This window comes from Procambarus clarkii, chromosome 2 (assembly GCF_040958095.1).
Source record: "Procambarus clarkii isolate CNS0578487 chromosome 2, FALCON_Pclarkii_2.0, whole genome shotgun sequence".
Taxonomy (NCBI): domain Eukaryota; kingdom Metazoa; phylum Arthropoda; class Malacostraca; order Decapoda; family Cambaridae; genus Procambarus; species Procambarus clarkii.
Window position 1 is genome coordinate 13,118,966 of NC_091151.1, and position 27,163 is coordinate 13,146,128.

The 27,163-nt window shown below is 46.4% G+C and overlaps 1 protein-coding gene across 4 annotated transcripts in view; it reads right to left on the reverse strand.

Annotated features, from left to right (window-relative positions):
• LOC138364257 (uncharacterized) overlaps nucleotides 1-26,565 on the reverse strand; it is a 183,098-nt gene extending 156,533 nt beyond the window's left edge. Inside the window, exon 1 of one of the 4 annotated variants that reach the window (XR_011228369.1) lies at nucleotides 26,410-26,565. The gene's annotated coding sequence lies outside the window, so the exon portion shown is untranslated. The remainder of the gene's footprint in view (nucleotides 1-26,409) is intronic. The other 3 variants (XR_011228366.1, XR_011228367.1, XR_011228370.1) reach the window with 3 other exon arrangements.
• Nucleotides 26,566-27,163: the final 598 nt, after the last annotated feature.

Here is a 27,163-nt window from a genome sequence, read left to right on the forward strand (position 1 = left end):
CGCAGGAGAATTTAACCATACAGAGTAAGTTTAGGTCTAAATAGGAAGTTAGTTTACTCATTTGATATTAACTGGGGAAATATTAGCATTTGCAGTGGTTACATTGTATGTTATCCACAGAATGGAGAGAAGCAACCCGGGAGCCAGCCGCCTCAACTTACGGTTTACTGGAGCCTTACGGGGCCTAGTTGGGCTCGACACCCCAACTACGAGGCGAAAAATTGGTCCGAGTCTCGAGAAGTTCCACTCACGCAGATCAACTCTGAAGCTGAGCCCTCCTAACCTTATTGATAATTGTAATCTACTAACTCCATGATTACATCATATAAGGTGGATTTAGCAATATTAAATCAACCTCCTAAGGTTATGCAAGTGGCAACGCCTAGTAGGTGTTTGAATCACAGAGTCCACTCAATTGAAACTAATCTTAATATACATAAAGACCTGCTTGGAAATTCCCCCACACGTGATAATCTCTGGTCAACTTTAGATTGGAGGAAGGTGCCGGGTTGTGGTCAATCACGTATCTTGCTACATCCTGGGTATGCCAGTGTCACCGCTCTCGGTGGAGACCTACTCGCCTGTAACTGTCACAGGCTCAAAATATGGGGAATAATAGGCTAATACCTTCCCTTGCAAATTCCTTAAAGCTTAATTTGTAACAAATTCTTTAAACTTGCACTTTTCTCACAAACTAAAACATTCTTTTGGTCACCTAGCACGTTTGTAGGGTGGATTTGTTTATCTTTCCACCTCTGGCCTGCTTGTGCTGCTCAAGACTTCTGTCTCAACCATGTCCTTACATTTAAGTAACTGAAGCATGGTTTAATACTCTTTCCTATCGATTCCTTTCTTCAAAATAAGTGGTTCATAGTTGGTCAAATTCTTGTACCATCCCACAGATCCTGATATTGCAGCTGCGGTGTTGTGGTCACTACATCTTCTGGATTCGTCTCAATTATTTGCTTATTCCATGCTATATTCTTGTATGCAAATGTTTAAACGTTTTCTCTTTGTTACAAGTTTTGCAGCTTCATCTGCAAAGGCATTCTCCCAGTATTCTTACATGACTTGGCACCCAGTTGATAAATATTATATTACATAAGTATTATATTAAACCTAAGACTTAATCAATATTAAGTCTTAGGCATAACATTTTCGTCCATCTGGGAGCCCCTGTTATGTCTTGCATGGCTTTGTTTTGAATAACCACAACATATGCCCAATGGCCAGAAGAAAGAATGAGTAAGGCATGTAAAACATTAGCACTGTCCTGTTCCTAGACGGGGCCCTGTGATTGCTATCATATTCAAATGCGATTTTGCCTTTCTCAGATACTGAATTTCCTGTTTGAAGGTCATCTTAGAATCTATCCATATGCGAAGATATTGGCATCGAGTAAGCCACTAAGTTAATGTCTTGAATTAACAATGTGCCTGATTTACCAGAGGACCACTAACCTTAGTGGTCTCGAAGAGGACAGAAAGCCACTGGTATATCGAAGGTCCCCACCATTTGCCTTTATGATCTTTTCTGCGTATATTTTAAAACAATTTTGTCAATTACGACTTCGGCGGGTAGGCGTTTCCACGAGTTAATTTGAACTGTAGGTGAAAAAGCACCTCCTGTTCTCAGTCCTACATTGTGGCTGGTTGAGCTTTAAACCGTTGCGCCTTGTTTGTGATGCATCTGACCGTCTCGAGAAAATATCCGGAATCTACATCCTCTAACCTGTTCAGTATTTTTAAAGATTCAGTGAGATCCGCCCTGTCATGCCTGGTTTGCAGTGTTAGTCCTGTGGCCTTCAAACGTTTCTGATATGTATGATGACTGGCGCGACCTGTCCTCTTACCAATTACATCTGAATTTGGCTGTTTGCCGTATCGCGGAAAATGGACATAATTTGAAAATAAAAAATAATTAAAATAAATTTTGGAATTTTGTTTTCCAAAACAGCAAGTTATGGGTCCTCTGGTAGGTATGGAGGGCAGGAAGTTCTCCTGAGGTTTCAAAACGTCATGAAAACCGTTAATCGTAAGTTTCCTCTCTCAATCTGAGTAAGCCAGACTACTCAAAACAGAAAACGGGACAGTTCATCACTATCGTGAGCCTAATTTCAAATTACGTCCATTTATGGCCTTACAGGCAAACGTAGGAAAGGTGACGAAATATTAAGAGGACGAGTTAGGAATGACTTTTTGCCCAATGATGCACCTCCTCCAGAGCAGCTACGTCCTTCTGAAAATGAGGTCTCCATGCTTGTATACAGTAATCTAAATGGGGCCGCACCAGAGATTTATACATTTGAACTATTACCCTGTATTCCTTACCGGAAGGTCACTGGAAGGTCTGAGTCGCTGGTTACCATTTCCAAAAATGTGAGCAAGTTTACAAGGCACAATCTATTTAACAATTCATGTTGTGTTGATTGTACAAGATTGCAATGGTGATTTATTCTCTCCCTGAAGATTCTCTCCATGAGCTTGCAGGTGTGTGATGTCAAGGTGATCGGCTGGTAGTTTTATACTGAGCTCTTTCTGCCTTTCTTGCAAATAGGGGGTGACATTTCCATATTTTCCATTTGGGGGACTACCCTATGATCAAGAGATTGTGTGTCAAGTAGTATCAACGGTAGGCATAGTTCTTATGCCAGTTCCATTAAGACTTAGGATTGAATTCCATGCACACCTGGGGGGCTTTTGAGTCTTTTAGCCTACTTCATTTGAAAGGCGGTGTTTTTATGTTCTTGGGTCAGAGAGCATTCTTAAGTGCAGTCACCTAGTGTCATTGCCCTAGACTTCTGTGCAAATATTTTGTCACAAAATGCTACATTCAAATTTTAATTTAGCGCCACTTGTGCTTTATTAAAAAGTGAATGACCTGTGACGACTACTGCTATATCATCGGCAAAGCTTAGCAATTTAACTCCTAGAAATATCATATTAACAAGGTTTTCTATATGGATGTTAAAAAGAATAGAACTGAGGACGACGACTTGTGGAGTACCATTCTCATACAAGTGTAGTCTGACACTAGGCCCTTCAGCTTTACTTTGGCATACCTGTGAATCTTTAATCCATACTAGTATTTTTATCTTAATTTTATAATTAATGTGTGTTAAAATGCTTGTTGGCTTACAAGTTCGAAGGCTTTTTCAAGATCAGGGAAGATGGTCGTCAACCTTTCCAGTTTTTCATTTCTGCCTTCTGACTATTGAAGGATTTTAATCTGTTCCTCTATCTTTCCAAGACTACAATGCTCATTTTGAGTGAGTTCACACCATCTTGCCTCCTTTTACTCTTTAGAAACTTCTAACTTCTGATATTACTCTTAGCAGAGTTCTTCCTACTGGTGTGCGGTTTCTTCAGATGTTTTTTGTTTTCTGAAGATGTTGACTTGTTTTGTTCTTTAAATTTCCTTACTGTGAAATAAATAGTTCTTAAGTTGTGTTTCCTGGGATGATGACTGGAATAGCTGGTTCAGCAACTGTAATGGCTTCCTGGAGATTGGTCTCATAGGTCCGAATCCTTGGGTGGGGAGTATGTAGCATGCCATTTTTCATGCTAGTCCTGGTATATATTGCAGTTGGTCTATTACATTCCATGTAGGTTGTGCGGGTGGTGTAGGAGATCTTTATGTTTAGTGTTGTAATAGTAGCATAGTGGTCACTGGTCATCACCGGATCTACTCGCACTTCGCCTGGTGCTTGAGTGCAGTTGGGATTAACTTTAGAACCTCCTTGAATATGTGGAGGGGAGGTCTCCAGGGTTGAGAAGTGTAATCTCAGGTACTTCTCTTAGAACTTTAGCAAAATGGCATTTGTCTGCATTGGCTGGCCCAGTCACACCTACCTCCTGATTAAGAGCATTAAAATCCCAGGTTATAATTGTATCCTACACCTCCATGGCAAGCACGTCCTCTGCTAGTTTACATCTAGGGGCTTGTAGACGTTATATACGAGGAGCTCGATATTAGCCATATTCACCGTTACTGCTAATACCTCTACTCATTCCGACACGGAACTGGGTCTTTTCTTCCTTGGTATGGTGTTTATCTACGAGGATCATTAACCCTTCGTCTCCCCTGTTCATACAGTATAATATATTGGTGATATCCAGCTAATCTGAAGGATTTCGTGGCTGGGTAGACAGTTTCTTGTAGAACTATTACATCTGCTTTGTACCGATTGCAGCATCCTGAAGAATGGGTTTTTATTTCCAAGACGTTTGTTCCAATAAAGAATTCGTAATGAACAGACAACTGTTTCTGTTGGTGTGCCTTTCCTAGTAGAACTCCTCTTCGGAATCTACCACCATATTCTCCACTTCGCTAGCAGTGTCGCTGCAAATCGGACTGAATTGATTGTTTATATCCGTCTCCTGTATTGTCAAGATACCGTTGATCTTGATTCGCCACTGTTTCCTGCAGTGTATTTTGTGGATCTTTATGGTCTGATGTGACTATCCGACTGTTATTGGTAGTCTATGTCCATGTGTTTGTCCTCTTGTGCTATCTCTTGTCTTGTACTGTTTCTTGTGTAACTGTGGTCTACTGCACGATCTTCTCCATTATTGCACAAGTGATTGCTCGAGTCTTTTGTTGAGAGGTATTTTGCGTCATCTGTAAGCAATTGGTAATGGTCATGACCATGATCTACAATGTTTTTCAGCTGGGCCTCCGTAAAACTGTAAATCTTTTATAGACTGAAAATTATTGTATTTTGTTTCCATGTTGTATTTATGCAGTGGTTTTGTGCATTTTCTGATTTGGAGTTGTTTGAGTTGATGAATTGTGTTCTATGAGCGTTGGTTTCTGTTGTGGCTGTGCACGAGTGTTCGAGACGTTAATGTTGGTGTATGTACTGCTGGTCTGATTATCCTGACCTAAGCTTCCTGCACCTTTCCGTGTGGTAGTTTTCCCAAGCATGTTGTTTCCTCCTCAACTTGGACATTTGGCTGTTGTGGTCTGGATTACCTTGTGCTTGGCTGTACAGTTTTTGGTTGGATGCCTCAGGCTGCACATCTCTCCTGCCCTGTGCAGCGTGTTTGATGGTGGCCGTATTTCTGACACCTGAAGCAGCGCGGGGGTTCCAGGACCATATCAATACATTCCCTAATTTCCAAGAATGAATATTTCTGGATTATGTCCCATAACAGTCACCGGAACCCGACGTGTCACAGCTTTGCAGTCAAGATTTATCTGTGCTCTAGGATTGGATCCAGTGGAAAGTCGACTGGATATTCCAACAGCACGACGTTTGTGTGTTTTTTGAAGGCTCCAGCTTTTCGAAGCATTCAGGTTTTCCTTGCAGTTATGTTACCGTGTCTCGATAATTTGCAGTCTTTTGGTCTGGTTGTGTCATTTAACTTTTTTGGTCTGGTTTGTCTCATTTTTTATTAATAATAAATTTCTCCTTTAACGTTGACCGTGACAATTTTTGAGCTCTGGTTGGCGCTTTTCCATTGCCGTTACTATGCCTTATTCTGTAGGAAAGTTGTCTGTATTATGGGTTTGGGAATTTTGTAATTCTAAGTCTGCAGTTTGGAAAGATGTGCAGAGTCTGACACTGGCTGGTGTGTGACTGGTGCTGTTCTCTCTAGGTACATTATGTCTGGATACTTGCTGATCGAAGTACCGGGAGTAACCTCGATAGCAGTTTTCTTCTCTACTTGCTCTACCTCGGTGAACTGTCCCTCGTTGTCTGAAAACTGCTTCCATTTCATCTTTATCTTCTACTTCCTGTTGACGTCTCTCGGTAGTGAAGGCCGATTCACATTCCTACCTAATAACCGAGACACTCCTAAGGTCTGAATAAATTTATTTCCCTTCAACGGAGGTCGTTAAATGACTTTCCCAGGTGGAATCTGGGATACCTAAAACCTAGTTTAGCAGTTTGGTCTACTTTTCACTGTTATGCTCAGTACACCTTTAAAGGCGTGTCATGGTGGCACTGCTCACAGGGTATCGACCTGCTCAGTGATACGGCTCACACACACGAAAATAGACCATTGTGAGCCGGGTGACCCGACCATTGTGGTAACTGTGTGCAAAACAAGCCACGTGTACAACAGATAGTCGGCAACGGTATTTATCCAAGAATTGTATTAGAAATCTACAACGTTACTTCTAAACAATATTGCAGCACGCACTCCTGGCGGTCGGACACAGGAATACAGTCAACATGTTACATCAACAGGTCTGAGTCTGGGTATTGATGGGTTGTTCCTCACAAAACTGCGAGGATTTGAGCTGATGGTTGCTCATAATCTGAAGTTTTCCAGAGAACAAACCCGTGTGCTGCCTGCTGTACCAATGGCGCCGGCGGCGAGTCTCATGGCTGGTGATCGGCTCATCCTAGTAATGTAGGTCATTATGAGCTTTCTCCGCAGTCTATAGTTCTTAGTTACGACTACCTCTCGCCTGATGCTTCACAACTCTTAATTTTATTATATCTTCGTTCAATTCTTAATGGAAAGACCAAGCCATTATATAATATTTTTATTAGCGTCTTGACCTTTACACAGATACCAAACATGTTTGATCCCTCCCAATTATTAAAGATTCTAGAACACACTCGTGGCCGCACGCACTCCTGGAGGACACACACATGCAGTCAACATGTAACATCAACAGCTATGGAAATCCATTTCCTCGTATCACTGGAGTTTGCTGCGAACAGAGAATGTTTCGTCTGAGAATATTTAATATGAGAACATTAAGTCCAACAGATGCTATGCATGGATTGTTCACAAGAGTTGTGAGAGCAGCCAAGTAACATTCTTACACATGTCCCCAACATGTGTAAGCCTGTACGGCTTACACAACCGACTGTGCACGCCACCAGCAATCTCTAGCAGCTTCAAGCCTCGGTACTACAGGTACAAACGTTACCACCATCCTCCTGGTGGTTCCTGAACCTCGGCCAGCTGTAAGTGCTTGACCACAGTGGCCACCCATCTGTGGTCAGTCAGCATCATTTCAAAAACTTATTATTTGTCTGAATTGTCTTCCATTGACTTGTTCATGCATCAAAGTCCACATCTATTTGCCTGTCAGTGCCGGAACAGGTGAAGGTCGAGTCTTTGAGACGAAGATTACCTGACCCATCCCTGGCGTGTCCTACACTGGTTAGGACACGCATACTGATACACAGAACAATCACGCTAACGTGATGTATGAAAGAGAATAAGTAGCCGTGATGAGGATTCTAACCTATGCGCTGGGCATTTCCAGGTGCACACACAATACAACCAGACCATGATATGATCAAATGACTGCAATCTTGGGTTCTACTAAACCTTCTAGTCTTCCGTGGAAGCCCCTGGAACCCCCGATAGATCAGTTGAATCTCAGGATGCAATCTTTTTACCATGTAGTGGCTTGGTTGTCTGGGGCGTGTGCCTGGGAACGCCCAGCTCATAAGTTGCCTGTGCACGAGTTTTTTTTTTTTTAAGTTGTTAGACAAAGATTTTAATCGAGTTAAAACACGCATTGTAATATTAATTCTCACAAATTCAAATGTTCGTTTCTACATCGGAGATTTATGATTTAACGCTCAGTATAATTGACACTAGATTATCCTTAACTCTGTATTAACATTTAAAAATATACATACAATATATTTTTTCTCAACCTATTCCAACATTATTATAAGCAGCATAATACATGGGTGCTTATTACACCGGATGACTAACACATTACAATTAAGTTAGGTAAGTTAGGTTGGGTTGCATCATTAATGTATGATTCATAACGCTAGTTAAAAAGAAGAAAAACAGTGAAGGTCACTGTTTTTATGGGTCATTATGAACCCATAAAAACTGAAAACATTATGAGTCACTTAGATGGAGGACATAAAAGAATTGCAACCGGGAAATCATCCTGATTTACCGACACATCCTGCAGTCTCTCAGAGACAAACCAGGGTTTTACACAACTCCCCCCATGCACTCGAGCTATGTCAATAGCCTGTTCTACCTCTTCGCCCTTACTTCATTACACACACAAGTCACAATAGCGTGATGCATCAAATGAACAAATCCACAAGGAATTGCATAAAACCTTGGTTTGTCTCTCGGACTGCAGGATCCGTCGGTAAATCTGGATGATTTCCCGGTTGCAATTCTTTTACCATGTCGTATCTCAGTCTATTAAGGCAGCGTCTGGAATCCTCGTCACGACTGAGAAGTTCTTAACATACTGAGAAGCTGCTCGTTAACCACACAATATACCAAGGCAACACGTGTCAGCAGACTCTGACAAAGCCATTGACAGACTGGCTTGACTATTTGAAAATAAAAATTATGAATGACTTTCCACTTCCGACAAAATGTTTCTTTGACAACCACAACATAAAGGATTCCTCCAGCAACACACTGACTACTTTGACCGTAATGCTGGAGTGCCACAAGGCTGTGTACTGGCGCCAACATTACACCACACACTGCAGAGGGAAGGAAGGGGAGGAGTGGCGGCCCTGCCGATGGAGGACTGGAGTTACGAGGAGATGGATATCCCGGGCTGCGAGGAGTTCAGAGACTACATAACAGGCACCATGACGATAGGAGGACCATATATAGTAGCAGTCATATATAACCCTCCTTTAAATGACAATGACAGGCAAGATTATGACAAACAGCAGTACCTAGTATAACAAAGGGAAGTCTCTGTCGTCTGTTAGAAATCTATCCCTACTTCTAATCGTTGGACTCCAACATGGAAAGTTACGAGAACCGTATGGGGGCACAGAACAAGCTAAACTACTGGACATGGTAACAAGAAACCTTTTCAGCCACCATGTAATATGACCCACAAGACTAGAGGTAATGATGAACCAGCTTGACTTTACCTAGAGTTCATTGAACGATTTAATAAAAATAAATCTAAAATATACGGGAAAATAACATTTGAAGCCCCATGGGAATGGGTGATCACTGTATATTGACGTTCGAATATATAGTAAAAGTATGGATAACTTAAGGGACCAGGACACTAAAGCCTGGTATAGCAAAAGTACAATTATAAGGAAACAAGTTAAATTATAAATACCATAGGTAGCAAAGCTCAAGAAGAAAGACTTCATAAACGTGATTGACTACATCACCCAGAAGAGTAAGGAGGTGGCACAATTTTGTCCTAGTATGAGGGAATGGAATTTCACAACTTACGTGGTCCGAGTGTATATGACCAGAAGTATATCAGCATGAAATCTCCAGAGTGCACATTCAGCAATGCACTCTCCTGTATCCTCTGGTCTGGGACCAAGGTCTGCCTTGCTGGGTATTTATGGGCAGCCCTCTGGCTGGGCTGACCAAGAATATAGAATTGTTGCATTCCCAACTCACCCGAGGAGATTATACCCATCAGTGGAACTCGGTGGTTCCATTCATAGGGAATGAACGTAGAGGGGTTATTTTCGGGCTCCCAGTCCTGAAGGGTTCACTCACATTAAGGCAGCTCTCCTAACCTTCCTTGTTCCTTTTCCATGACATGAAGCCTCGACAGAACTTACTTGTGTTAAGAATTGTCATTGGTTTAGGAATTTGTCTGCCATTTGTCTTTTCGGTAACAGGATCACTGGACAAAGGGAAAGTAGACCAAATGGTCTAACCGGCATCGTGCAGCACGAACCGAACTGAAAACTAATCGATGACATCAACTTAGAGAAAATCTGAAGACAGGGAGTCTTCTAATCTTGTTTGTATGTGATAATGATAGAACTAGTATTCTGAGCAGACCTAGATAAATTATGGACATTGACTAAGAATTTCAAGGAGTACCCAAGCTGAAGATTCTTCCAGAAGGCACCCGGGGTACAGCAGAAATGGTATATCTGTTGAATGAAAGAATAAAGCGCAATTTAAAAAAAAAAATGGTGATGGCAAACAGGCCGGAGACAACGACAGGCCCAGACCAAGAGGCTAAGGAGGAAGAGACGCTGGTCACCAAGACCAGTTCCACAACAAAGCAGCTACAGCTACAACAGAGACCATGGGATGACCTGCGGGTATTTGATAACAGGGGCTGTCCCCTCCTAGAGCAGGCCGTGGTCCTCATCATAAAATAGGAACCAGGCCAACCGATTCAACACAATTTGAGACAACCCAAGGAACGACTGCCAAGTGTAACATTGACCTCGTAGAGGAGCATTAGACTTATGACTGACACTACTGACAAAGGAATAAAGGAATTAGAGTTGAGACCAGAGCTACAGAAGAGACGACGACTACGGGTACAACGAAGGAAGAATATTGCCACAATAGCAAGAAGAGGTAAAGTCCGATACCAAAGATTTAGTTCGTTCGAAGATTCTCTGTTGTGTTATTACCTGGTTGGTCTGTGTGATAAGCAATAAAAAATATAATATTTTGATATATTAACATACTGTGTACATTTAGGCATTGGTTAGGTTAGGTGTTTAGGTTCTGATGGCAATTATTTGTATTTGTAGTACGTGGGTGAAGCACTTTTCAACTTCGTGGTTCGAACAAATGTCAACAGTGAATCGCTGATCGAGAAATGTTTGAACGTCATCAGTTGTGGCAGCCTGTCCAATAAACAAAGGCTAAAGTACATTCCATGCATCCGCCAAACCCCATTTATTAATGAAAACGGTTTACACTAAACTGATGACATTCGAACACCTTCGGAACAAGTGCTTCGCTGAGGACTTTTGTTCAAACCACAACGCTGTAAATGCTTCACCCACGTACTACAAATACTTGCCAACAGACCCTAAACACCTAACCTAAACAATTCATAAATATCCACAGTATGCTAATATATATTATTAATTTTTATTTGACAAAAGTTTTGTTTTGAATTAACAGCATGTTAAAATAGACGAATGCGTCTTGGGGGTTGACCACAGAATGGAATGGACTAGGTCTGAGGACGGGTTGGTTGTGGGACATGTGATACAAAACGTTTCATTTATAAACATGTGGGTTTGGCAGGTGCATGGTATGGACTTTATCCTTTGTTTATGAGGTCGACCTGTTACACACTACTCAATAAATCGTGCTCTAACATTACTCTAAAAGTGCTTCGCTGACGACCTCTGCTCGAATCCCAAAGCTATAACTTTCCCCCCATGTAGTTCTAATACAAATAATGGCCAACAGGACCTTAACACCTAATCTAACCTATCCCCTAAATTCACATTGAAATTGAAATTATAATATTAACTTTGATGATGATAATACAATTTTTAATACACGATGAAACTGATGAATGCATTGGATTGGGTGGGGGTGGGGGGGGGGGGGGAAGAGGACGGCTACCACTAACTAGCCAGGCCTGAGGACGTGATGCTGGAAACGAGCATTTGCTCTTTTGTGGAAGAGGACTGGCTGCTTTCCTACAGTTTACTACACAGTTTAATATACAGTTCACTGCAGTTCAAGCCGTCCATGAATGGGCAAGTTCAAGCAGACCTGAAATTTACTATCTAGACCCGCATGGAGGAGCTTCCCTTCCTAGATACTCAAGTGTGTATATATAGACTGAGAAAGACCACCCGGTTTCCCTCAAGAGACCTTTTATTCTTCCTGGGAATCCGAGTCAAAGGAATAACAAGTGATCAGAATAATCTGGGGAAAGCCTTTGAGGTGCTCTGGGGGCATCTTTAAAGCTAGAGGCTGTCCAGAACCTACCATACAAGCTGCTGCCATGAGACTAGGCCCTCTCCAGCGACAAATTCTTGCACAGGAACAAACACATCCAGACTATAGAGGATGGTTCTATCCTAGTTATATAATTCAGACAGCTTCAGGAAGCATCCGAAAGGAAGTTAACAAGCTCTAGTCATGGTTAGTTTAGTTCACTTATTATGCACCCCATACCCATCATGTGGGCGGTAGTGGAAAGGGTTACAGAGGCACATAATGGGCTCAGGGACTGAACCCCACATCTTTGCTAAACAAGTTACAATCTTGAGCTAGTTATAAAATTCAAAAGATCGTCACATCATTGGGTTCGAGATCAGTTACTAAATTAAGAAACTGACATATGAAGAGAGTTAGTATCAATATGTTTGTCCTGCACACCGCCCCCCATCCAGTGGGCAGCGGTGGATAGGTTACAATCACTAAGTTACTACCTACAGTTAGCAAACTAGGGATATTGGGCCAAGATTTCTGGTAGCAGATTTTAAATGAAGTATTTACACATCTCTGGAACATGTTTATAGAATTCTCTGAATTCGCGTATCTTTTTGCCCTCCATCACAGTGACGGAGGGTGTGCGAATAATTTTGTTAACAGTTTATATTTGGTCAGGTCTACATCAGCAAAAAATTTGAATTCCCAATGATACTTGTAACCGAATGTAAGCCGAGCAGTTGCAACATCTTGAAGTCTCCAGATTGTATTTTATGATCCATAGGTGTGTGGCTCCTCTTGCATGATAATATAATGATAGATGGAATTACTGGTGTCGATTTCACTGTGCCTCTGCGCTACAAGATTTTGTTGAAGTTCTTTGTGTACTTTTGCTCTCAGACTGCTTATTGGCAATCTAAGGTTATATTCAGTTTCTCCTTTAAAGACGGATTCTTTGGCTAACTCATCATGTCTATCATGCATTCGGAGGCCAACATGAGATGGAGTCCACATGAAATGGACTCTCATCATTAATAATTTTGTTGTATTTGTGTCTAGCTTCAGACACGAGCATGTTACATCTATGTCTTAAGAGTTGAGAGCAATTAAGGAAGATAGAGTCACTTACAATTAATGTATCAAGTTTGAAGACTTACACACTTCAGTGGGAGAATCGAGGCAAATACTTCTGTCTGAAGGGTAGAACCCCAGTTATTTATACGGACTCGCAACTCAAAATATAAACCATCGCACACTGTCAGGACAACTGCACTTCCAGCTGCTCACGGTGGGTGTTGGGAACCATCAGTGTATATGAATATGATTTGAGAGAGAGAATCCTCTCTGGACAGAGCATCAATATGGGTAAAGGCGTTGAGCTTTACCTCAAGACGAAGCTCGGGCTGATCTTTAATTTGTTTCTTGGGTGGAAAGGGAGATTAAAATGGGAAATGGTGTAATCTCCCACGATGCAGTTAAGTGCCATTGTTGTCTCTCTTGGTACAAATTATAAATAATATATTCAGTTCAGTTCGTTTTAGTTATCCATTTGGAACAATGTTGACCTTCAAATACAATCATCAAGGAGGGGCTCCTGTGCAAGGGTTAGGATGAGTTAGCTTAAGCATTTTTATACCACTGACAGTTAATTTCAATAACACGATCAACAACGCTCGGAATATTAAGTTCCTTTCTTATGTTAAGTATCATTGTGATACGATGGCACCCAAGGATTATCCTCAAGGCTTCGTTCTGCAATTTTTCAAGCCCTCCAAGCTCTTTCAGGCATCAAAGCAAGCAGAGGTGCAGCATAATCTACTAAAGATCTAATGTATGAAAGGTACATCATTTTGACAATTCTGACATTGGCACAATAGCCTGAGTGATAATCTACAATAGCCTTGAGATCTCCGAGCCTCTCTTTATACTGACGACAAAGTCTGAATACAACAGGTCCATACAGTGGCACCTCAAGGCCAAGTTATTTGAATCTGTTTACATAGTCAAGCTGGGATCTATCAGACAGTTACATCTTGCGAACAGCAGCTCCTTGCCCGGGTCCCAACCACTTGAGCTGGACGGTAGAGCGACGGTCTCGCTTCATGCAGGTCGATGTTCAATTCCCAGCCGTCCAAGTGGTTTGGAATCATTCGTGTCCCCCCCGTCCCGTCCCAAATCCTTATCCTGACCCCTTTTAAGTGCTATATAGTCATTATGGCTTGGCGCTTTCCCCCTGATAATTCCCTTCCCTTCCTCCTTGCCTGGCTGGGAGCCGATTTAGTATGTTTTCTCTGCCGAGATGACTAAACCTAGGTCCTGACACGAGTTTAACACAGTTAAGAGTGTTCTGCGTGCTGGCATACCCAGTGGTGTGTATCTTATCAGTAACAGTTTTTTTATATTTTTGGCACGGAAATTCCTGCACGGGCCCGTCTGGCTGGCACACTAAATGTTGCTTGTTTCTGTTTTACTTAGGCGGAGTGTGAGTATTTATGACTCGTATGGTCGCTTCAGTAAGGTTTTGTCCCCATGTGTTTAACAACTTCTGCTCTGTTCAATCTAAGTTGAAATCTTATTGGGTTTGTAACTGTGCACAGTGTTAGATAATGCAGCATAGCTAATCATGTGCACGTTGTGTTTGTTCGGAACACAGTTTAACAGCGTGTTTATTAAGATATTAAATAATTTAGGACTGAGGACACCTCCCTGTGGGGTACCTAGTTCGAAGTCTCTTGTTACATAACTATGCCCCTGGAACAACATGACTTCCTGTTGGATAAGGGACCCCTAATTCAACAAAGAAGCCGACCACCCATATTCATTCTCGCAAGCTCACTTAAGATAACATGTCGGTTTGCAATATCAAAGGCAGACTTGAGATCTAGGAAGGTGGTATATAATTTCAGTGTGCAGGGTAAGAAAGGTGGCGATGCAATGATGCACACTCATTCCATGCGTCATTGCATCACCATGATATATAGCTCCTTCAGATACATAGCTATATATCTAGCGTGGGGGATAACATTGTTCTTATTCTATGGAGGAGACTGTTTAGAATCACACTCTCGAATGTTTTGTAAATGCAGCTAGTAAGGGAAATTGGGCAGAACGTATTATCTTTATTTAACTTGGTAATTGGAATGATTATACTGTTGGTCAGAGATATAGGAAGTTCCCCAGCTACATAGCTCATATTATATATCTCAAGAATGGGATTTCCTGGTACTAGAGGAAGCAAACGCAAAATGCCATAAGTGGTGCCATCCTCATCGGGTGATGTGGCTTTACCTTTGTTTAGGGCGAACAAAAAACTCTGTAAATGGCACGTTGCATTCATCTTCCTTGTGGATCATGAAGTCAACGAGCCTTTCTAGATCTCCGTAACCAACATTTAATCTGATTATGATCTGGGGGAAGATTATTGAAGCTAGAGGTGGTTGCCCAAGCATCGACAACCTCGTTTGCTCTGTGTAGAGGGTGAGGGTGTGACACGAACGATCTTATCGCCTTTGAATATTCTTCCATGCCTGGCTGAGGGGAGTGTGAGAATTTAGACTTCACAAGTGTCCCAGTTTTCTTGCCTGAGCTGTCATGCGCTCCCTCGCCTTGGCTAGGGCTTTCTGAAAGACCTTGAGCATTGCTGGCGTACGTGTTTCCCTGTATGCAAGTCCAACTGTTTAGCAGTGCATTTCTAAGTACGCAGTTTAGGGTCATTGTAATAGACATGGTGATTATTACTTTTCATATCGTTCCGACCACTGGTTGGTGCAGAGGGCCGACTTAAAGGGTCAGCGAACATCTGAATGTTCTGTACTAGATCGTCGTTAAATATCTCGACTGTGGAGGGATCATAAGTGCTGTAACACTGACACATGAGCGACAGTCTTTACGTCAAACAGGAGGAACACTGAGCCGTTTGCGTTTAAAAATACCACCATGCAGGATGGTATTTCAGATACAGAGTAGTCAATCTAGGATGATCTGACATTGTTTTTTTCTGACATCTTGTATAACATATGATATTGTAACATATCTGTTACAATAGATGTGGACCAGACCTAAGTGACGTTGAAACCAACACAGAGGTCTAGAATGCCTCCACAAATGTGTGTGGGTTCAAGGTCGCCCACAATCTGCACATCTTCGTGACTATTTAGTAGCGACAGCAGTTGATTCCCATTCCCGTTACTGAAGCGAGAGCCGCCAATGTCCTTGTGTCTAGCATTGTCGTCACCAAGAATGATTGTGGGCTCTGCTTGAGCGCAGGCCGGAAGATCAATATAATTTCACTCTCCTGCTGGAGCATATAGATTAAATATATTGAGGATAGAGTTGCCCACATAAATACTCGCTACATAATATTCTTGCCCTCAGTTTGCTTTTCTCGAAGTTAATGGGGTAGGGATTGTTTGATTTATAGAATGAAAGTTACTGGATCTGAGGGAGTAAGAAACAAATGAGAGCAATTTTGAGGGCGAGGGTCTTGCAGGAACTCTGCACTCCTGGAGACTTACAATATTGCTGTGTTCAGTTGTTACTTTATGATGTAAATTACAGAACTTTTTGACGGATGCAATGTTCCAGCTAAGGATGGATAACTTTTGTACATTTCAAGTAAGCATTATATAGATTTATATTATTAGTCCACTTAATATATATTATCACTAGATACAACTCCAGGAACATTTCTTAGCATATTACCAATGTCTCATTTGCCTCTAATTGTTTAGTACACTTTTTTTTAGATATATACAAGAGTTGTTACATTCTTGTACAGCCACTAGTACCGTAACGTTTCGGGCAGGTCCCTGGAATACGATCCCCGCCCCCCCGGCGAAGAATTGTTTTTACAACCAAGTACCCATTTTACTGTTGAGTTAAACAGAGGCTACAGTTAAGGATTTGCGCCCAGTAAATCCTCCCCGGCCAGGATACGAACCCATGACAAAGCGCTCGCGGAACGCCAGGAGTGTCTTACCACTACACCACGGAGACTGGGACTGTTTGCCTTTTCATCTATAGTCGATCCAATATCTTAGCACAGCTTTGGCAGTTAACCATCGTGGAAGGGCTCCTCTACACAAGCATTCCAGATCACTGGAAGTTTCACCTGATTGGCAAGGGAGCACATGTTTGGAGGGTTCAGGGGTGGAAGGAGGGGTATCTTCTTGAGTTATCTCGAGATGATTTCGGGCTTTTAAGTGTCCCCGCGGCCCGGTCCTCGACCAGGCCTCCACCCCCAGGAAGCTGCCTGTGACAGCTGACTAACACTTAGGTACCTATTTTACTGCTACGTAACAGGGGCATAGGGTGAAAAACTCTGCCCATTGTTTCTCGCCGGCGTCCGGGATCGAACCCGGGACCACAGGATCACAAGACCAGCGTCCCAGCAAACAATTTTAGGTTGCCACAACATATCTGGAAAGTATTTGAAAGTATTGGAAACGTTTGTTTTATCGTATCAGATACGATATTGTGTGTGGACTTAAATAGGTTTCCAAAACTTATAACCAAGACATATGTATCTAACACTAATTTGAGATGTTGTGGCAACTTTACACTCTTAACATGAGTCATTCATAATCCATTCATACACCAATATGAATCTCTTATGAAAGGTTTGAGCCAATAATCTGAACCATTTTCACATCTTTGTGTTTAAAGTTAAGTTTCTTGAAATTAAATTATATTTTATATTATATTATTTTTATTATATTTTATATTATATTATTATTTTCAATTTAAATATTAAAACCAATTTAAGGGTAAAAAAAATCTAATAATTTATATTTCTTTTATTATTTACTAACAATTATAATTATTTACTAACGGAGAGAGGGGAGGCTGGACGGCGGAGAGTGGCGGACAGTGGCGGCGGTGGCGGATAGTGGCGGCGGGCGGACAGTGGCGGCGGGCGGACAGTGGCGGCGGCGGGCGGACAGTGGCGGCGGCGGGCGGACAGTGGCGGCGGCGGGCGGACAGTGGCGGCGGGCGGACAGTGGCGGCGGGCGGACAGTGGCGGCGGGAGCGGATGGTGGCGGCGGTCGGGCGGACAGTGGCGGCTGTGGCGGATAGTGGCGGCGGGCGGACCGTGGCGGCTTTGGCGGCGGTGGTGGACAGTGGCGGCGGGCGGACAGTGGCGGCGGCGGGCGGACAGTGGCGGCGGCGGGCGGACAGTGGCGGCGGCGGGCGGACAGTGGCGGCGGTGGGTGGACAGTGGTGGCGGCGGGCGGACAGTGGTGGCGGCGGGCGGACAGTGGCGGCGGTGGGCGGACAGTGGCGGCGGCGGGCGGACAGTGGAGGCGGCGGGCGGACAGTGGTGGCGGCGGGCGGACAGTGGTGGCGGCGGGCGGACAGTGGTGGCGGCGGGCGGACAGTGGTGGCGGTGGCAGACAGTGGTGGCGGTGGCAGACAGTGGTGGCGGTGGCGGACAGTGGTGGCGGTGGCGGATAGTGGCAGCGGGCGGACCGTGGCGGCTTTGGCGGCGGTGGTGGACAGTGGCGGCGGGCGGACAGTGGCGGCGGCGGGCGGACAGTGGCGGCGGCGGGCGGACAGTGGCGGCGGCGGGCGGACAGTGGCGGCGGTGGGCGGACAGTGGTGGCGGCGGGCGGACAGTGGTGGCGGCGGGCGGACAGTGGCGGCGGTGGGCGGACAGTGGCGGCGGCGGGCGGACAGTGGAGGCGGCGGGCGGACAGTGGTGGCGGCGGGCGGACAGTGGTGGCGGCGGGCGGACAGTGGTGGCGGCGGGCGGACAGTGGTGGCGGTGGCAGACAGTGGTGGCGGTGGCAGACAGTGGTGGCGGTGGCGGACAGTGGTGGCGGTGGCGGATAGTGGCAGCGGGCGGACAGTGGCGGCGGTGGCGGATAGTGGCGGCGGGCGGACAGTGGCGTCGGGCGGACAGTGGCGGCGGTGGCGGATAGTGGCGGCGGGCGGACAGGGTTGGCGGCGGGCGGACAGTGGCGGCGGTGGCGGATAGTGGTGGCGGGCGGACAGTGGCGGCGGGCGGACAGTGGCGGCGGGCGGACAGAGGCGGCTGTGGCGGATAGTGGCGGCGGCGGGCGGACAGTGGAGGCGGCGGGCGGACAGTGGAGGCGGCGGGCGGACAGTGGAGGCGGCGGGCGGACAGTGGAGGCGGCGGGCGGACAGTGGTGGCGGCGGGCGGACAGTGGTGGCGGCGGGCGGACAGTGGTGGCGGCGGGCGGACAGTGGTGGCGGCGGGCGGACAGTGGTGGCGGCGGGCGGACAGTGGTGGCGGCGGGCGGACAGTGGTGGCGGCGGGCGGACAGTGGTGGCGGTGGCGGACAGTGGCGGCGGTGGCTTACAGTGACGGCGGTGGCGGACAGTGGCGGACAGTGGCGGCGGTGGCGGACACTGGCGGCTGTGTCTGGCGGTGGTGGCGGGTGGCGGCGTCTGTGATGAGTGGTGGCGGCGGCGGCTGGTGGTGGAGGGTGGTGGCGGCGGTGGTGGTGGGTGGTGGCGGCGGCGGCTGGTGGTGGTGGGTGGTGGTGGCGGCGGTGGTGGTGGGTGGTGGTGGCGGCGGTGGTGGTGGGTGGTGGTGGCGGCGGTGGTGGTGGGTGGTGGTGGCGGCGGCGGCTGGTGGTGGTGGGTGGTGGCGGCGGTGGTGGTGGGTGGTGGTGGCGGCGGCGGCTGGTGGTGGTGGCGGCGGGTGGTGGATGGTGGCGGCGGGTGGTGGGTGGTGGCGGCTGTGGTGGGTGGTGGCGGGCGGTGGCGGGCGGTGGCGGGCGGCGGCGGCTGTGGTGGGTGGTGACGATCGGAGGTGGGGGGGGCTGGTGGGGGGGGCTGGTGGCGGCTGGCGGTGGCGGCTTGCGGTGGCGACTGTGGCAACGGGCGGTGACGCCTGATAGCGGGCGGTGGTGGCGGTTGGTGGCAGGTGGTGGTGGCGGTGGTGGCGGCTGGTGGTGGCGGCTGGTGGTGGTGGCGGCTGGTGGCGGTGATTGCGGCTGGTGGTGGTGGCAGCTGGTGGCGGTGATGGCGGCTGGTGGTGGTGGTGGTGGCGGCTGGTGGTGGTGGCAGCTGGTGGTGGTGGTGGTGGCGGCTGGTGGCGGGCGGTGGCGGCTTGTGGCGGCTGGTAGTGGCGGCGGTGGTGGGTGGTGGTGGTGGGTGGTGGTGGCGGCTGTGGTGGGTGGTGGCGGTGGTGTCGGCGGCGGCTGTGGTGGGTGGTGGCGGCGGCGGCGGTGGTGGGTGGTGGTGGCGGCGGCGGTGATGGGTGGTGGCGGCGGTGGTGGCGGCGGCGGCGGCGGCTGGTGGTGGTGGGTGGTGGCGGCGGGTGGCGGTGGTGGGTGGCGGTGGTGGGTGGCGGTGGCTGGTGGCGGCTGGTGGTGGGAGGTGGCGGCGGGTGGTTAGTGGCGGTGGTGGGTGGCGGTGTTTGGTGGCGGGTGGCGGCTGGTGGTGGGTGGTGGGTGGCGGCTGGTGGTGGGTGGTGGCAGGTGGCGGCTGGTGGTGGGTGGTGGCGGGTGGCGGCTGGTGGTGGGTGGCGGCTGGTGGTGGGTGGCGGCTGGTGGTGGGTGGTGGCGGGTGGCGGCTGGTGGTGGGTGGTGGCGGGTGGCGGCTGGTGGTGGGTGGTGGGTGGTGGCGGCTGGTGGTGGGTGGTGGCGGGTGGCGGCTGGTGGTGGGTGGCGGGTGGCGGCGGGTGGCGGCTGGTGGTGGGTGGCGGTGGGTGGCGGCGGGTGGCGGCGGGTGGCTGGTGGTGGGTGGTGGCGGGTGGCGGCTGGTGGCGGGTGGCGGCTGGTGGTGGGTGGCGGCTGGTGGTGGGTGGTGGCGGGTGGCGGCTGGTGGCGGCTGGTGGTGGGTGGCGGCTGGTGGTGGGTGGTGGCGGGTGGCGGCTGGTGGTGGGTGGCGGGTGGCGGCGGGTGGTGGGTGGTGGCGGCGGGTGGTGAGTGGAGGTGGAGGGTGGCGGCGGCTGGTGGTGGGTGGTGGGTGGTGGCGGCTGGTGGTGGGTGGTGGCGGCTGGTGGTGGGTGGTGGCGGGTGGCGGCTGGTGGTGGGTGGTGGCGGCTGGTGGTGTGTGGCGGCTGGTGGTGGGTGGCGGGTGGCGGCGGGTGGTGGGTGGCGGTGGGTGGCGGCGGGTGGCGGCTGGTGGCGGGTGGCGGCGGGTGGCGGGTGGCGGCTGGTGGTGGCGGGTGGCGGTGGGTGGTGGCGGGTGGCGGCTGGTGGTGGCGGGTGGCGGCTGGTGGTGGGTGGTGGCGGGTGGCGGCTGGTGGTGGGTGGTGGCGGGTGGCGGCTGGTGGTGGCGGGTGGCGGCTGGTGGTGGGTGGTGGCGGGTGGTGGTGGGTGGCGGCTGGTGGCGGGTGGCGGCTGGTGGTGGGCGGCGGGTGGCGGCTGGTGGCGGCCGGCTGGGACACGCCCTTCACCACTGAAGGTCTGAGAACAACTAACCATATGTCTCTCTCACCCACCAGCCTAGTGTTGCCAGCTCGCGCTCTCAAAATGTTTCCTTCAAAGATTGTATATTATCTTTGAACAACAAGTTTGATTATCAAGGAAATAATGCATATATTATTGTCACATTAATACTGTGCAATATCTTATTACATTCCTGCTAAATAATTATAATTTGAAACAGGACAAAAAATCCAACATATATATAAAAACCAACATTAGAGATCACGAGGCCTAGGCCTCGCCTGTGACCACACATCCTGCCTCCCTGGCCTGCTACACTCACACACCTCACACTCTTAACTCTCTCATAATCACTCTCACTCTCTTACTCTGTCACTCTTTCTCTCTGTCACTCTTACTCTCTGTCACTCTTACTCTCTGTCACTCTTACTCTGTCACTCTTACTGTCACTCTTACACTGTCACTCTTACTCTCTGTCACTCTTACTCTCTGTCACTCTTACTCTCTGTCACTCTTACTCTCTGTCACTCTTACTCTCTGTCACTCTTACTCTCTGTCACTCTTACTCTCTGTCACTCTTACTCTCTGTCACTCTTACTCTCTGTCACTCTTACTCTCTGTCATTCTTACTCACTCTCAGTCACCCTTACCCATTCATACTCACTCTCTCACTCTTACTCTCATACTCTTACTCTCAATTACTCTTACTCTCAATCACTCTTACTCCCAATCACTCCTACTCCCAATCACTCCTACTCCCAATCACTCCTACTCCCAATCACTCCTACTCTCATTCTTACTCTTACTCCCAATCACTCTTACTCTCAATCACTCTTATTCTCATTCTTACTCTTACTCTCACTCTTACTCTTACTCCCATTCACTCTTACTCCCAATCACTCTTACTCTCAATCACTCTTACTCTCAATCACTCTTACTCTCAATCACTCTTACTCTCATTCTTACTCTTACTCACTCTTACTCTCAATCACTCTTATTCTCATTCTTACTCCTACTCCCAATCACTCTTACTCCCAATCACTCTTACTCTCAATCACTCTTACTCCCAATCACTCTTACTCTCAATCACTCTTACTCTCAATCACTCTTACTCTCAATCACTCTTACTCTCATTCTTACTCACTCTTACTTTCAATCACTTTTATTCTCATTCTTACTCCTACTCCCAATCACTCTTACTCCCAATCACTCTTACTCTCAATCACTCTTACTCCCAATCACTCTTACTCTCAATCACTCTTACTCTCAATCACTTTTACTCTCAATCACTCTTACTCTCAATCACTCTTACTCTCACTAACTCTCAATCACTCTTACTCTCACTCTAACTCTCAATCACTCTTACGCACTATTACTCACTCTTTCTCTCAGTCATCCTAACTCACTCTCATACTCACTCTTACTCTGTCACTCTTACTCTCTGTCACTCTTACTCTCTGTCACTCTTACTCTCTGTCACTCTTACTCTCTGTCACTCTTACTCTCTGTCACTCTTACTCTCTGTCACTCTTACTCTCTATCACTCTTACTGTCATTCTTACTCTGTCACTCTTACTCACTCTCAGTCACCCTTACCCATTCATACTCACTCTCACTCTTACTCTCATACTCTTACTCTCAATTACTCTTACTCTCAATCACTCTTACTCCCAATCACTCCTACTCCCATTCACTCCTACTCTCAATCACTCCTACTCTCATTCTTACTCTTACTCTTACTTCCAATCACTCTTACTTTCAATCACTCTTATTCTCATTCTTACTCTTACTCTCACTCTTACTCCCAATCACTCTTACTCCCAATCACTCTTACTCTCAATCACTCTTACTCTCAATCACTCTTACTCTCAATCACTCTTACTCTCATTCTTACTCTTACTCACTCTTACTCTCAATCACTCTTATTCTCATTCTTACTCCTACTCTCACTCTAACTCCTACTCCCAATCACTCTTACTCCCAATCACTCTTACTCTCAATCACTCTTACTCCCAATCACTCTTACTCTCAATCACTCTTACTCTCAATCACTCTTACTCTCAATCACTCTTACTCTCAATCACTCTTACTCTCAATCACTCTTACTCTCACTAACTCTCAATCACTCTTACTCTCACTCTAACTCTCAATCACTCTTACTCTCATACTCACCCTTACTCTCAATCACTTTACTCTCACTCTTACTCATTCTGTCACCCTTACTCTCACTCTTACTCACTCTTACTTATACTCTTACTCACACTTACACACTCTCTGGCACTCTCACTCACCTTCAGTCACTCTTACTCACTCTTACCCACTCTCGCTCACTCTTACTCACTCTAGTTAATAAGAACACGCCAATATAAGACAACAAAACGTTTTCAGATTCTTTCTCACCACTTTCCAGCAACTTTTATAATTTATATAAATTATCTTAGGGAATAATACATAAATTATATATTTAAACATGATATTAGTGTTTAGTGGAATGCATAAGGAGTCAAATTGTGTTAAAAAGAGCGATTTTTAGAAAATTTGGAAAACTACTTTTTTTTGTTCATATTATAACTAAATGGATTTTAAAGGTTTCACTCAGCCAATATATATCATTCACAATTTATTAATGCATTTAAAAAAAAACACCATAAATTTTATATTTAAACATGTAAAAACTATTTGTTTTACATTTGGAAGAAAATAATTGTAGAAAAACAATTTATAATTAAACCTTTGTGTTTGGATTTTTTGAGTAAAAGTTTCTCAAAGGCTCTCCTGCACCATTCTCAATGCAAATCATTCCCACACCTATGGGAAGAGATAGGCGAACGTTGTGTAGATGATTTGTGTTTGCTGGGGTGCTGTCCGCTCGGACGACTAGCTACCGGGGTAGGGGGAAGGAGGGAGGCAGTCCTTGCTTAAAAGTTCCCTCATGCCCATGAGCAGCTCTGCAATGTTGCTAATGGATTTTCTCTCATATCGGAGCTGCTCTTTAAGCCGCTCCATCTCGTGCTGTGACTGCTGCTGGTGTTCCTGCCACAGTTCACGATGGTCAGCATCTGCTTGATCAGTGGAGCGACCCAGTTGCGAGTTGTTATGGAGGCTGAAGTAGCGATCCGTCTCAGCTTGATCCTGTTGCTTATCTCCCAACTTCCAGTTGTCTGGAGGCCAGCTGTGTGAGGTCCCCCCCAGAGTAGGCGACAGTCCCAGACCCGGGGAGTGACCACTCTACATCAAGGGCGTGCCCACTACTGGCAGAACCGAGGTGTGGCCATTCTACATCAGGGGCAGGACCACCACTGGCAGAAGTTACAGCACCTGGTACTTGTGGGGATGCTGGAGTGATGGCAGGAGTCTTTGGTCTGGCATTGGTCCCCCTTCTGCACTTCGTAATTACCAGGTGTTGAGTTTTGTAGTCAGCTTGAGTGAATATCACCTCCAGATGGCTTTGAACAACGAGTGGAGCTGGAGGCAGAACTTTGCAGCCGTTCTTCATGGTGGTGTGGAGGAGAAGGCCTTAGGCAGCAGGTTCCTGGCACTTTACGTGCATTAGGCTGAACAGAAACCTGCCGTCTGGCCCCCTGGTATACGTGGTGGTTGGCCGATGGTAAAGTATTTGATAGCCAGCTGCTACGAAAACAACGTCCAGATGGCTCAGCACAGGTAGTAGAACCAGCAGCAGTACCTGGCAACCGTCCTCCCGGGTGGGTCTGGCCGGGCGCACTACGGTAAACGCCAATTACATAATCCGGCAAGGCATCATACGCCAATTATATAATCTTTTCTCCCCCTAATAATGAACAGTTAGCACTAACAACAAACCTGAAGCACCACGTTACCCCGTTTCGGAGACCCAGGAATGTTCACCTCTAACACTTCAGTGTCTGCCGCCTGACCACAATATTTGTCAATTTGCAGAATTGCCGTAGCGTTCAGGGGCTACCAATATCTTGTGCAAGGTGCGGATGATGGCCACGTAGCTGCAAGTGCTCAGCCTCCCAAAACTGTGTCCGACGGTATATTCAGCTTGCTAGGTTATGCCCCGGCACTTTCCCTTCACACAAACTTTCCTTCTAACCCCAGCTGCAACATCACCCTCTTGGGTAATGTTTGTGTTTATAATTGATTGGACTGGTGGGATAGTAAAGACTAACAGAAGGGTGGATGGAGAGGGAAGAGGAATGAAATGTACCCAAAAATGTTAGATGAACATTAACCCATGTTACACCACAACTAAATGTTCAAATTACTGGCCAGAAGAATGGTTTACCACTCTGAAGTGGTTAATGTAGAGAGTTCTTAGGCTATACCTATTAGAAGGCCACCGCTGCAAGGTATAACATGTTAAACTTAAACTAGTTCCCTTCACCTGTTGTACTTGTGGGAATATACACACACTACATTACGACCAATTGCGATTCAAAAGTTTTCCCAAGTAACTTTAATCCCTCCATACCTGCAGTGCTGTTGTACGAGACCAATTTCTTGGGTCTGGTTGACCATACCTGCAGTGCCATTGTACTGATGCACCCTCGCACATACCTGAAATTTCACATTATATTAAATACCTCAAAATACTAAATTGAACATATCCTCATTTAAAGATGAAGAAATAACTAGACAATCGCTCAGGTCAGACTTTGTTTGATGCAAAAAGCAGGCTTGTACCACAGAATGGCATAACCCAACCTCAGACTTGAGTCTTCTACAGCCCGTTCTCAACGGCCAAGTGGTCGTTAACCCGGCAGCCAAACATGAACGTTCTCATCAACTACCATAGTTGATGGATTTGTAGTGAACAAAATATAGTACTTGGTTACACAGGACGTTAATGTTAATTAAGGCGTCTCTGGGGTTGGCTGCAGCGTGGACGACACTGACTCAGGATGGACAGTTTCATTCACATGGGATGGGCAGGGGGGGGGGGGGGAGGGGGGTATGTGACGCTCGCTAGATTAAAAGTCTTTGGTTCGTATTTCAAAGATTGAAATCTGATCGTTAACAAACACCTTATAACTGCCAGAATTGAACTATAATAATAATTGTGTAAACTTTTTTACACCAGCTTTGGGTCGAACGGTCAATTTCACATTAAAGTTGACACTCAAGCCGCTGTCGTGAACAGTTAATCACACATCAGTCGTTTTAGAATTTAATTTTGTTGTAATAAGCTTCATCAAAAGTTTTAGGCTAGGTAAAAGTCCCTACTAATAGACAAAGATATATTACACAATATTATCATTAAGTGAATAAACCAGAGCTAATTTTATTAATTTAAATAAAGTTTTAACATCTTTTAACTATGCTTATATATATATATATATATATATATATATATATATATATATATATATATATATATATATATATATATAATCAGCAAATATAGCCTATTCTACCAAGAGAATACAATGTGATAAAATAACTAATCATCTAGAGTAACTTGCCTGTAAGTCTGGCGCAGGTAACCTCATGCACAGGACTGTCCAGGTGACTAATTTAGTAAAACCAATGAGGCGGGCGCTGAGCAGCACCTCTCCCCACGCCGGCCCGCGCCACACTGCCCGCCGCGCCTCTTGACTAGCTTGGCCTGATGGGTCAACTACCTGTGACGTCATTCACCTCACCTGACATGAGGCCGCCTCACATACAAATAATTCACAAGTAAAGTCACTTCAACAATATTAATATAGAGTTTATTTCTATTAATGTGAAGTATGAGCAAGTGTGAGTATGTATTAAAAGCACATACTTCACTACTGGACATTAAACCCACTACCACACCCACCTAGTAGCTTGGAAGCTCCATAACGCCTTCTGTAACTTATGTTGGGGTCTAGGCCAGGGGCCAGGTACAGCAACCGGTTACGGTGTTGTGCGTCCTGTGTGTGTGTATTTACTGTGTGCCTGTAGGGTCGGGCTCACTATAGCCCGTGCTACATGGACATTCCCTTCCGGGTACATAAATCTAAAACAACAAAAATTTCGGGTTGAACTCTTAGCTCTTGGACCCCGCCTTTCTAATCGCTGGTTGTGTAATTTACCGACTCCAGCCCTATTTTCCCTCTTTCATACTAAATGTGTTTTTTCTCTTCCTCCCACATCACCAGGAAGCAGCCCGCAGCAGTTGTATAACTCCCAGGTACCTGTTTACGCTAGATGAAAAGATACATCAGGTGAAAAAAAGTGCCCATGTCCTAT